The 14505-nt window shown below is 37.0% G+C and overlaps 2 non-coding genes across 2 annotated transcripts; one reads left to right on the top strand and one right to left on the bottom strand.

Moving 5' to 3' along the window:
• Nucleotides 1–8129: 8129 nt before the first annotated feature.
• Nucleotides 8130–8201, bottom strand: TRNAS-GGA (transfer RNA serine (anticodon GGA)). The gene has a single exon. It is a non-coding gene; the product is annotated as a tRNA-Ser (tRNA).
• Nucleotides 8202–8510: 309 nt separating this feature from the next.
• Nucleotides 8511–8582, top strand: TRNAS-GGA (transfer RNA serine (anticodon GGA)). Its single transcript has one exon. It is a non-coding gene; the product is annotated as a tRNA-Ser (tRNA).
• The last annotated feature ends 5923 nt before the right edge of the window (nt 8583–14505 follow it).

Raw genomic sequence — 14505 nt, 5'->3', positions numbered from 1 at the left:
GGGTGGGTGGGTGGATTTATTGAGTAATATTTTACATACAGATTTTATATTATCATAATTTTCTCTAAAATCCAATGCACGGGTCTTCTGACCGTACGTGCTTTGTACCCAAAACAAGTCCTCCTTTGTAGATCCCCTCCCCACCTATGATTATATCCAACTACTCTCTAAAAGAACACACATATTAAAATGAAAATGGCACAATAAAACATATTATATAATATATCCTAACCTAAAAGACATAAAAGTGTTATTGAAAAAATAAATAAATATAAGCTATCGGTAATATGGTTTGGAGGATTTAGTGGAAAGTACAAAGATTAGCTGTCAGGTTCGATGTTATACTGGAATTTCCAACTCCCAGCTCTCGCTCGTTACATACCGGAAGTCAAAATGCTGAAAGAAAGGAAGGCAGAAGGATCATGCTTGCAAACTGCAATTTTGTGTAGCAATTTTGTGTACTTTTGTATAGAATTGTGAAGTGTAGCTATAACTCCTGTTAGAAGTGCAAGAAGAGATGTTGTGTCAAAATGGATTAAGGCAAAGAAATTTCTAAAGACGGACGGTAAATTTTGTAATAAAGACGTAGGCCTAATTAGGGCGTAATTTTGTATTCTGGGGCACGATGCGTCGCGGTTAAGGCGTAACGCTGCAATCGATTCCCGATGCAGTTATCGTCATACGGAACTGCAGAAGACTTACAATTCGACCTCACTTTATCCCAGATTTCTTCGCTTAAGTATGCCCTTATCTCTTGCAACGTAGAAAGATCATTTAAAAGATCTTTTTCTGTGTTGAAGAACATGTTTCAGGTAAACACATGAGCTTATCATTTTGATAAATTAGCTGTAGTACCTTAATTAAAAATAAAATAAAAATGTAAGATAATGTAAAACTGGATTTTACTACTGCACATTTTTACTGTTTTTTCGCTTCATTGTGCATGTTTTAAGATTTGATAGTATCTTACTTCCAGAATGGCAGCAAATAATAAAATTTCTATTCATCAACTCACTATAATCAATTGGAATGCTGATGGTATTAGAATGAAACGATCTTCTCTGATTGCCTTTTTGTCAACACATAATATTATGATAGCCTGCATCACAGAAACTCACCTTCTTCCAAACGAAGTCTTCACTGTTCCAGGATATATAAAATATATAGATATGATAGGAATGCTTCAACTGCATCTGGTGGTGTTGCCATTTCAATTAAACGAAATATTACACATCATCAAGTCCTTCTTCCTTATACGTCTGATATAGAGACAGTCGGAATCAAAATTAAGTGTCAAAATAACCATGATTTTGTTTTATTTTGTGCTTATAAGCCCCCAAAATATCTGCTAAATACTGCATACCTTGCTCTTTTATTTCCCTCAGTCGGTTCAACACTTCTTGTGGGCGATCTAAAATGTAAACACACATCATGGGGATGCAGAGTAACGAACCCAAATGGACATCGTCTTTACAAGTGCATTAACAACCTTGGTCTCCATATTCTCGCACCAACTGAACCAACACACTATCCATATAATCCCGCCAATCTTCCCGATATCCTTGACATCGGAATTCAAAAGAATATGCATTTACCAACTTATATTGCATCATTAACAGCACTTGATTCAGATCATTGTCAAGTGTTGATTACTTTCCAATTGTCTCCTAATGTAACACCTAAAGTACAACGCCTTATTAATGGTTTTGTTGATTGGGATAAATTTCAGTTTACTCTAGACTCAATGTTAGTCACAGAATATCATCCACTAACAGCAACAGATATTGACAATGATGTTCAACATTTTACGGACACAATATGCTCATGTGTAAATTATTGTACAATGTGCTCCAAGCGGCCATTAACGCGCTACTTACTTACCATCTTCCATACTCCAATTAATTAAAGAAAAACATCGTATTCGTAGACAATGGCAACGAGAGAGGCAACCATGGCAGCGAAAGAAGCTGAATTATCTCATGCGATTAGTCAAGACAAATCTTGAACAACATCGCCTGCAGTCATATCAGTCTTACTTATCATCTCTATCTGAAGCTGATAATACTCTTTGGTACGCTACAAAGCGTACTCTACGCGAGCCAACAGTCATCCCGACACTTCGGTTAGACTCTCAAATAGCCACAGACACAGAGTCGAAATGTAACTTGCTTGCATCTAATTATCAACATGTATTCACCCCAAACGAGAATAAAAATGAACAGACTACCTCTGAATTAATTTAAATTAATTAGAGGAGCCTTTAGAGGCAACCTCAGCATGATATTCTGCATGTCATATTCCATAATTTAACAGTGGTCTGTATAGCAAGCTTGCTGGTCGATCAATATTAAACATAAAAAAAAAAGATTTGATAGTGCATGGAAATCCGGGCTCTAGTGATGATGGTGGCAATTCGGTTCTTGCTAAGCGATGCGACGTCGAAATGACGTCAACGAAAACGGGTCAGTTGTATCACAAACACAGGAACGATTTCATTTCACAGATAACTTGGCGGCTGCCAAACTTTTCCGGTTAGGCCTGTCTAGTTTCGAAGAATATTGTAATCGGTTCCCGTGGAAAGATTTTACGGCAACAGCAAGCTGTTAACAGTCGTATTTACAAGTGAACAAAGCTAGACTCAGAACCGAGCTTAAAGGTACGTTTTCCTCGGTGCGACTATTGCGATGGTCGTTCAATGATGATCGTGCAACGATAATCGTTGAGCACTATTTCTTTGTATTTTCTAGAGTCGCGGCAGTCGCTCGGAGGAAAACGGCTCCATAGAAAATACAAAGAAATAGTGCTCAACGATTATCGTTGCACGATCATCGTTGAACGATCATCGCAATAGTCGCATCGAGGAAAACGTACCTTAAGAAGCGCTATATTCCTGGGTAAGCTTGCTGCACCACATTTGAAATTTTTTTGTGTACATTCTTTATATTTAATTTTCATGTTAATATTTATAGTATTTATTCAGTATGGCAAGCCTATATTCGTGCAATGAGGAACGTATGGGTTCAATTAATCCAACATTAGTGTTTTAATTTGTGCCCTGCCAAACAATTTGGTCACAAGCCTCCACTGCATACATACACAGGTATAGGTCTACACGTAAACACTTACACACACACGCACCTACACACATACTCGTACATATAGATACTGTGTCATAAGTGATATGGGCTTTGAAGCAACATTAGATAGTATGTGTTGTGGCGAGAAATTACTCTAATCTTCAAAGTAAAGGCCATTAGATTATAATATGGCCTTGAACCACCTATCAGTGAGATTTATTATCCCGTGATAGTACCAGTTTCTGGTTTTTGATGAGAAGAATTCAGTGATAACATTTCAATATAAGTTATAATCAGTCAAAACCAAAATCAGACATCATTCCCGTGTGTGTATGAGAGGATTTAAAATTTTCAATTAAAACATATTCCTAGCATTGAATTCAGATACAATAATTTTTTCCACGTTTTTATTTAAATATGGAAGTAACTGAATCGGCATTTTATTTCCTATAATGTGTATATAGCCTATACTGACGGTTGGAGCTTTTCTTTTTGTGAGGAATTTCCAGATTGTTCTTTCTTAGTAACATTCCCATCCGTAATTTATTCGTCCAATGCAGGCACTAGGCCAGGGCCGGGCATGAGAGCGGCTCAGTCTAGTCGGCCAGAGCTGCTCTCGCTCCGCAAGGCACTTCAATTCCAAGCCAGAGCAGAACGCTTACGGAGTGGCGGACTCGCATTACAGCTACCTTCCCTGCATTAATATAACAAGAGCCACGGTTGTTCTAATCATTCAGTCTGTCAGTACATAATAGTTGGGATAATGGGATAATAAATCTCACTGATAGGTGGTTCAAGGCCATAGTTTATTTTTTGTACATTACATAATTTATAACACTCTTATTAATTTAATGAAATAAACTTCGCTCTATGCACACACACAAATCATTAGGCTTATTTACATAGCCCATAGGCACATACTGCAATCTCCTCACCACGGTTCTACGAGACAGGCGTATGGCTTCCACTTCCCCTACTTGCTGTGGACAGAGTTCATCTACCAATATAATTAAACATCGCTTGATGAATTCACCTTCGTTGGATGTTTTCAATTCCTTTGCAATTTCGTGGCAAATTTTGTAGCTAATTCTCATAGCCGATTCACTACGTACATTATTGTCATCCTGTTAATACATAATATAATATAATATAATATAATATAATATAATATAATATAATATAATATAATATAATATAAGGTATGATATGATGTAATATATATTTTAGTGGGTTATTTTACGACGCTTTATCAACATCTAAGGTTATTTAGCGTCTGAATGAGATGAAGGTGATAATGCCGGTGGAATGAGTCCGGGGTCCAACACCGAAAGTTACCCAGCATTTGCTCATACAGGGTTGAGGGAAAACCCCGGAAAAAACCTCAACCAGGTAACTTGCCCCAACCGGGAATCGAACCCGGGCCACCTGGTTTCGCGGCCAGACGCTCTAGCCGTTACTCCACAGGTGTGGACGATATGATATATGATGTGATATGATATGATATGATATGATATGATATGATATATGATGTATTATATGATATGACCATAAATTAATACAACTTAAAAAAATGTTTCTCAGGTACATTATATTAGAGTATCTATTCTATATTTATATTGCATTATAAGTTATTATAGTACATTTAGTAATATATAATTTTAAATTATACAAGTATTATGATATATCATAGTATAGTATATTACAGTTCATGATATATAATATGATATATGATATATCATGAACTGTAATATACTATACTATGACATATCATAATACTTGTATAATTTAAAATTATATATTACTAAATGTATAATAACTTATAATGCAATGTAAATATCAAATATATATTCTAATATAATGTACCTGAAAACATTTTAAGTTGTATTAATTTATGGTGTTCATTACCAACATATTTGTCATATTCAGTAGCATGTTGTAAAGAATAATGTCGTTGGATATTGAACTTCTTAATCAGTTGGGGTGTTTTATGTCAAATTAAACACTTTGCTAATCCACTGCTCTCTACCAAAAAGAACTCCTCCTCCCATGATACATTAAAAGCATTGGGAGTAGCGGGCCACTTTAGTGTATGAGCGGAAGCTCCGTCTTCAAAGTTCATCATACTGCAGAGTTACCACTGCACCGACACTGAATGACGTACAGTATGCTTACGTCACAGCGCTCGCAAGACGCGCTCTTTGAAGCACACAGCGCTTATTTCTCAGAATCACGTAATGTGCCCAGCTCTGTACTAGGCCTACTCTGTTAGACTGCCGGAAGCTGAATCGCATTGTTGCGTATAATCCAACAGGCAAACGAATTTCGTAATTCATTTGTTTTGCTGTGTTGCAATATCCACTTTTCAGAACTCACACCAGATTTGAACTAGATTAATGCAAACGGAGTTCAGTATTATAAACTACAACGCGACGAAATCGTAATCTCAGCTCATTTTCTGAAGTTGGTTCTCAATTAATCTCCAGTCATCAGTCTTTATACAGGGACATCATTTTATTTTTACTAACATTTCTAATATTAACCTGGCTATACCATTGGATTAACGATTGAGAACCGAAAACACCGTTTGCTACCCCCTTCCACGACTGGAGTTCGATGATACTGGCGTAATATACAAACAAATCACTTTACTAGGTATAGGAGGGAAGAAAAGTAGTTCATCCATTTACGTAAACTAGGAAATATCACGCTTTTGAGTTTGATCATTTTCATTAGGTTTTTGTTTAATCAAAATACAGTACAGTATTAACAATGAATGTTTTTACTCACGAACTGAGCTGTCCATGTGGACGTATTCATTATGCAGTGTATATTATACTGTCTACAGCACATTAGCGTACACTATAGAGAATGAAGTTAAATTGAAAAATAATCATAATATGGATATTTAAACACATTTTTTTAAATGGTGGCCGTTCATTTCGATACAGGCTTCATTTCCAATGTGCATATTATCGCACTATAGACTATCGTATGTAATTCCAATTACCAGGTTCGTACTTCGTATCAGTAACTCATGTCGAAATAATTCTCTACCTACTCTATAAAAGAGTACCTTACGTACTGTAAATTCAATTTCACTTCGGCCCGATCCGAAAAGATAAAATTATTCAGACATGCTATCTACTCTCCGTCCAAGTGGTTATGTCGCAGGGTCGTAGAAAGGATGGAAATCACATGACACTTAATTACTTAACGAGGCCTTTTTATTTATTTTAAACAATTTAATGGGTATAATATTACGTAGACGTCCAATTCCTAACAGAAATTAATGTTCTCAGAAAAGAGCTAAGACAGCCCAGCCACTAGCCTATAGCCTACAGAGAGGCGAATAGAAGCAGGTGCGGGAAACCGGGATACGACGTAGGCAAATGAACGACAGTACCTGTGCGAAAATGATTCAATATTGAAAGCTCTTTCGTCACTGGAAAACGCGAACATATTTTTGGAACGCACTGTTTACTATGGCCGTAAGGCTACTATGACTGTATATGCGGTCTTGGATCTGTGTGGAGGACGGTTGAACTTCATTAGTAGAAGGGGTGGAAGTGAAGTACATTCAAAAACTCAGGTACAATAAAAATTGAAGTAAAAATAAAATGATGTCCCTGTACAACCAGCCCTTAGTGCCATACTTATTCTGCACTAGACCTGTGGTCACATAAATTTTTGTCTCAAAATGCACCAAAAGGTGAGTTCCACAAATTAGACTGAGCGTTTAAATAAAGCCAGGAGTGCAGTGAATTACAGAGCAAGTAATTAAGGAAATTTGGTTTCTGTATTGTTTTATTTTGTGTATCCTATGAAAAGAAGTACAACAACCATGCTCAAACTTTTTAATCACCCGGTTCTTTACATGTTACCTCATTTAGCCAGTCGCAGGGGGTGGGTGACGAGTTGTTTATCTCGGTCTTAATCAGATCACGGTGAATTGGACAGATGTTAGATCACATTCTCCTCCAGTAGGGACGTGCGTGACCAATGAGATAATTGTTTATCACTGACGTCAGTCATAAGAGACACATCCGATTGGCCATGGATCACAACATTGTAACACACGAATCGAATAATACATCGGCCTTCATGAAATGTCTTGCCTTCTGTCTCTCTTTGTCTCTCCCTGCGTGGCCAGCCGCTTTCGTTTTGCTTCTTTATCCTTACCTCCAAAGTTTTCGCTCGTTCCGACTTTTTTCTTTCACGCCGAGTATCCGGGTTGGTGCGCCTCAAGGCCCCCCGGGAATTCCCCCGACGTGCGCAAACGTTGTTTCATTTGTTTGGGGCGTTCCCTACGCGCCTCGATATAGCCTTGCCTCAGTCTCCTCTCATTTGTCCCACAGCCAAGTGCGTGAGTGCGTTCATAAGCGGCGAAATGTCGATGAGAGTTCATTGCTCTGCAATTACCTCAAAGCGACGTTTTGTTGCTGGAAGGCCGAATACATTAATTGTCCAGGTTCTCGGTGGAAAGCAAGGATTTTTCGTCGCTACGTTTTCTTGCCATCTTTCCTTCAAAGACGGAAACTAAACGACATTTCATACAAGTTGAGAGGATGCGAAGGCATTTCTTTCCCCTTCTACTTGTCCTGAGTCCATCATTGACAGACTGGTAGCTGTTACCTCTTATACCTGCACCCCCCAAGCTATACACACTAGAAAATAAAATATTAAATAAAGTATATAAGTGAATATCAAATACAGTGTCACAGATGTTTGACAGTTTCATATTAGAGTATAGTTTTGTGTATTTCTTACAATATTTTCAACTAATAATTAATTACATTTAGGAATGTCAGTTTGTATTATGAAGTCAGGAGGAGCGACACAGTGCAAATTGTCCCATTGTGTATGTTGTAGAGTAGCAACTAGCGGTGGAGAAAATATTTATCTTCTATTGTCAGCAGTTTTTTAATGTGCCAGTTAATATAAACTGCAATAAAATTCAAATTTATTTTGATGTACCGAAGTACATATGATATTTCCATGCAGATATTCTGCTTTCTCAGATGATGAGAGAGAGATGGAACGGAGAAAAATTCTCTCCGGCGCCGGGATTTGAACCCGGGTTTTCAGCTCTCCGTGCTGATGCTTTAACCACTAAGCCACGCCGGATACAATCCCGACACCGTTGAGAATCGTCTCAGATTAAGCTCCATCTCTTGGGTTCCCTCTAGTGGCCGCCCTCTGCACTACGTCATAGATGTCTATGCACGCAGGACCGAAGTCCATACATGTGTAGAGGTGCACTCAGATGAGTGACTGGTTGGCCGGGGTCCGACGGTATGGGCGCCGTCTTTAAATCACAAAGTGCACCTCTACACATGTATGGACTTCTATGACGTAGTGCAGAGGGCGGCCACTAGAGGGAACCCAAGAGATGGAGCTTAATCTGAGACGATTCTCAACGGTGTCGGGATTGTATCCGGCGTGGCTTAGTGGTTAAAGCATCAGCACGGAGAGCTGAAAACCCGGGTTCAAATCCCGGCGCCGGAGAGAATTTTTCTCCGTTCCATCTCTCTCTCATCAAATAAAATTCAATATAAACGCTTAGTATGGACTTCCGAAATATAGAGTACCGGTAAACACTTCCTGAAATAAAATTTGTCCCTATGTAGGAAGTAAATTAGCCGAACGTTTATGAAATGGATAGTAACAGTAACATCTTCCCCTTCACTGATGGTAGGGAGTGTGAGTAGAGGGGAAAGCCTATCAACCAAACTGAAATGAGGTGTAATGTCCGGTTTCGCTAGCATGTGTCATACTTTCCTCGGGAAAAGAAAAAAAAAAATACTACTTCATGTCTGAGCACAACTCCATAATGAACAAGGAAACACGCCTATCGCCTAAGTTATGTCGAGGCCGAAAGATGGTATTAATAATAGCGATGTAGCGATGATGATGATGATGATAATGATGATGATGATGATGATGACGACAGCGACGAAAAAATTAAACTAAACTAAGAAAGGAAGATTAATCTTTTGTGAGTATTTTGTGTCCTTCAACATCTAAATTTCGGACCTGGTCCCCTTGGTGTTAAAAGACAGCGTCTTCAGTATGCAAGCAAAGTAGTGGAAACTTCCTAATAATTGTTATTAGTTGATTTATACTAAGGACCGAATGACATCTAAAACACATTTGTTTGAAGTAGGCTCTGTAAATAAATTTGAAGAAATATAAATCTGAAAATGAGTGATAATAGAGAAAATTCTGGGAAAGAAATCAGTAAAGAAAGAATAAAATTTAAAGCGTTTTCAAAAGAATATGACCATTTCATTTGAAGAATAGTGTTTCATTAAACAGCTCTAGTTTAAAGAATCACATACAAAGAGTTGAGAATGCATGGATTGGCAAAATTTTATAGTAGAGGAATGACTCTACAAGTGTAGATGATTATCCCAGTTTGTTTTCAAATTTGTTGAAACCATTTTGATCAAAATCAAGTATTCATCTTGATTACACAATTTTTAACACTGTATCACTTCGGAATATGTATGGTAAGACTTTCCTGTGTTAAATTTCAACGTACCTCGTTTACATGTTTCGACCTACTGTATTACAATAAGATTACAACGAAGAGCTAAACACAATCAAATGCATAGCACAAGAAAACGGATACAACCCTAACATAATAGACAACATAATACGTAAGACAAAAAACACCACAAAAACAGAAGAACACAACACAAACACAAGAACACAAAAAATACATCACACTAACATACGAGAACAAAAACACACACAAAATTGCAACCTCGTTCAAGAAATTAAATTACAACATCGCATACAGAACAAATAACACTCTACAAAAACATCTCAACACGCAAACAACACAAACAAACAAATAAAACCACACAGGCGTATACAAACTCAAATGTAACACCTGCAACAACTTCTACATAGGACAGACAGGTAGATAATTTCAAACACGTTACAAAGAACACATCACAGCCATAACAAGATTACAAAACACCTCCACATATGCAGAACACATCACAAATGCTAATCACACTAACAGAGACATCAACACAGACATGGAAATACTACACATCCAACCAAAAAGCCAGAAACTAAACACACTAGAACAATATGAAATACTACTGGGTTCAGAAAGTTCCCGGAATTTTACTACCATTTTTCGTATTAGTGTATAACAAGGGATATTATACATTTATTTTGTTGGTAACATTCATGATGTCATTTCCTTAAAGTCTGTTGATAATGGCGATTGTTGGTTCTGAGTTGTAGGCAATTGTTTATCATAGTGTTTTGTTTGTTCGTCGCATTTTGTAATTATGTCCACAGAGCAACGTACAAACATCAAGTTCTCTGTTTTGTTACACAAAACTCCTGCAGACACATTAAGATTGTTGGAAGAAACATATGGCGAACCAGCAATGAAAAAAACTCAAGTGTATGCCTGGCATAAACGCTTTTCTGGTGGCCGTGATAGCATCAAAGATAACGTACGCAGCGACCGACCAACAACTGCAACAAATGAAGCAATCGCTCAGCGTGTGCGTAATGTTGTGAGGGACGACCGACGTAAAACCATAAAAGAGATAGCAGCAGAGGTCGGAATATCAGTCGGAAGTATACACAATGTTCTTCACAAGCATCTCAACATGATATTACGTGTCTCAGAAGTTAGATCCGAAAATGCTGTCGGCAGAACAGAAAGAAACAAGAATGACTCTTGCTGGGGACATGATCAGTACGGCTGATGAAGATGGTGATTTCTTACACAAAATTATTGCTGGTGATGAAACTTGGTGCTACTTGTACGACCCAGTCCCTAAACGACAGTCATCTGAGTGGAAATCGAAAACATCTCCTCGGAAGCAAAAATTTCCTAGGGACACTTCCAAAGGCAAAGTTATGTTGGAAGTTTTCTTCGACTCTCAGGGTCTCATCCACCATGAGTTCATTCCAGAAGGTCGTACTGTAACGAAAGAATTGTACGTAGAAATCCTCCGTCGTCTCCGGGACGCAGTGAGAAGGAAACGTCCAGAAAAGTGGGTAGAAAACAACTCGTTCCTTATGCATGACAATGCACCTGCTCATCGCGCAATTATTGTAAAGAATTTTCTTGCCAGGCACAACATAACTGCTTTGGATCACCCACCATACTCTCCTGATCTCTCACCACCTGATTACTTTCTGTTTCCCCGTCTGAAAAGTCATCTGAAAGGACGGAGATTCAATGCTGAAGAGGTTATCGCAAACGCGACGAGAGCACTAAGACGGGTTTCATAAAATGGCTTCCAGGCCTGCTTCCAGGAACTCTACACGCGTTGGCAAAAGTGTGTTGTTGCGGAAGGCAACTATTTTGAAGGGAATGCTGTAGAATAGTGTTTAAGGTACGTTGTTGCTATGATGCTAGCAAATTCCGGGAACTTTTTGAACCTAGTATGTATACAGACACACAAAAACACACCCCAACGAAATTCTCAAAACACAACTCAACTTCAAAACACACACACTCTTTGACTCTACACTATACCACAGGAACACACCCTCACAGGAAACAGAACAAGTGGCGCCAAGACCAACAACGGCCAGTTCTGAAGATGACCTATAAATAGGTCGAAACATGTAAACGAGGTACGTTGAAATTTAACACAGGAAAGTCTTGCCATACATATTCCAAAATCAGTTGTCTGGCGAATTATTCATTGTGAGAGTTAGTCTATTATTCCAGTAAACAAAGGAAATTCAGGTCGTATGTTTTCAGAAAATTCCAACACTACAAGTTACAATCACATTTAACCGCCACTTTATTAAATTACCTTCCAAATTATTACATGAATTCAAATAGTGAACTTTATGATATTTAAGAGCAATCCAATTCTATATAACTCCATTACTTTTGAGAATCATTATTTCTTTGAAGAACAGAAATTCTATCCTCAAATTTAATCAATGAATGTCAGATATTACGAACATTGCCAAAATTAAAATAGCTTTCCAGTGACAGTTATTTGACACTCATCAATTTATATAGTTTGTGGTTAGTGAAACACGTTCAATCACGCAACGGAAATAAATTCAGTAGCATCAAGTTTCGATCCTTCAGATTCATGTGTCAGCGTATATTTCACCGCTACTCTGCAAACATGATCTACTGAAAAACGATTGTGTGTCAGTACAGAGAAATGAAGAATTTAGAGTGACAGGGAAAGCACTTTTATCTACCATAGATATTGTCATATAATTTTTCTGAGATCTAATTTCGGTCCTCTTTACTTAGAAGGCATTATCAAACCAATACAGTCAAGCCTAGGTAAGTTCAACAAAAATATACCTAGGTCTAATAAATAAATTGAGCAAGAGTATGTTAGATTTCAAAAAGAACATATCACTGTTCCGGAGGAACAACGACGTAAGTGCAACATATAATGTTTTTTTAGTAGAAGCAAAAAACATAACCTTATTTAGACATAATTTCATAGGAATTAAATTAATATTATGTATATGCCGTCTTAGATAGCTTATCAAATGCTAAGTGAAAATTTATTCACTAAGTTAGCAATAATTGTAGGACGATGTTAAATCGATGAACTTTCAATGTAATAATTAATTCTATTTGCAACAACAAGGTCTAGACATGGGAGACCCATTGTCTGGTCTACTAGCCGAGATTTTCTTACGAACTCTAGAAAGCAAGCATAATCACAACCCTATCCCATAAATATAATATTGTTTCATTATAATAGATACGTTCATGATACTCTCATATTGTACGAAAGTACTACCTCACACATTGAATCCATAGCTTATGATTTTAATCAATTACATCCTAAAATCATATTTACATCTGAAGACAGTATAAATAATTCCATAAATTTCCTGTATATAAAAATCGCCATTAAGCAACCAAAACTAACCTTTAATATTTATCGAAAACCTACTACCACCAACCATACTATATACAACTCTTCCGTCCACCCCGCAACACACAAAAATAGTAAATTAAATTTTTTAAATTCATATACAGTATTATTAAGTGTTCCTCTGAGTAATTAAAATTTTAACAAAGAATATCAGTACATATTAAAATTAGCCACGGAAAATGGTTGTACCAAGTCAACAATAGAAAACATCTTTAGAAAAAGGAAAATTTGTATTTCTTTATTTATTTTTATTGCTAGTAAGTTTGAAATGTATACAAATTAATAAATACAATGAAAGATAAATTGCCCACTCCTGAATGAGTAAGACTCGTGCTCAGGAGGGGATTCCAATACAGACAAAAATAAAATTAAAATTGAGAGTGAATACAGATTAAATAGTGTTTAATATGTTTAAACCAGCCGTGTCGAAAATGTGACTCACGAGCACATTGTGGCTCGCAATGATAGCTGTGCATTTCTCTCGCTTCCTACCTCCCTCAACCCCTACCCTCTCACTCACTGAGTCAAACTCCGTTCCATTTGTATTTGTCTCTGACCTGCGAGTGGGGTATCGTCGCAATGTCTCTCTCGAAACCATGTACCTCTACAAAAACTAAAATTTCAAGTAGAACGATAAAAGCTGGCAGAGTATGACATATTATGCCAGAATTTAAAATAGAATTAACAACTTTTTCAAAAGTCAGAACATTCAAATAGCCCCAAAGATAAATAATAAGCTAAATAATATGATTACCAACTCAATAATTCTGATAAATTTTTCAAAAGTGAAATATATAAATTAAACTGCAAAAATTGCCCCTTGAAATATGTAGGACAAACTCAACGAAATTTCCGCACCTGATATAGGCCTAATGAACACAAATCCGATTTTAAATATAATCGCAATAAATCAAAATTTGCCCTCCATTTCATTGAAACAAGCCATGAACTCACAAACATTAATGACGCCCTAACTATAGTGCAAACTTTAAATAACTGTTCTAAAATAGAACCACTGAAGATTATTTTATCGCAAAAGACTTTAATCTACGAACTTCACTTCTCAACGACCAACTCCCTAACGTACATAATCCTTTGTTTAATTTATTTAAATTCATCAACAATATAAGCCTCCATAATCTGTGCCTTCCAAACCCCACCCACCGATCACTTCACTCAATCCCTCCCACCTGACGTAACATCTTCGTACGCGGATTGTAAGCATGCTTGTGTCCTTCAGTCCAACCGCTTCACTCCACGTCATAATCACGCAGCTCCCAAGTTCCGCATACAAAAAAATTCTTTTGAAAATGCATTAATGACTGGTTATAATTAAACACAATAATTGTATATCCTTCTTTGATTCCTTCCGTTTGAATATTTACGTAGTTTCCAACATAATACATAAGTTTCGTATATAATTAAAACAATTGAAACAACATTAACTACAGGTTATAGTTAAACACATTAATAATAATTAGTTTTGTTTGATTCTTTTCGTTTGAATATCTGCAGTTACATAT

The sequence above is a fragment of the Periplaneta americana genome, chromosome 16 (assembly GCF_040183065.1).
Source record: "Periplaneta americana isolate PAMFEO1 chromosome 16, P.americana_PAMFEO1_priV1, whole genome shotgun sequence".
Classification (NCBI taxonomy): domain Eukaryota; kingdom Metazoa; phylum Arthropoda; class Insecta; order Blattodea; family Blattidae; genus Periplaneta; species Periplaneta americana.
Note: the sequence above shows the minus strand (reverse complement) of the source record. Positions and strands in the feature narration are given on the sequence as shown.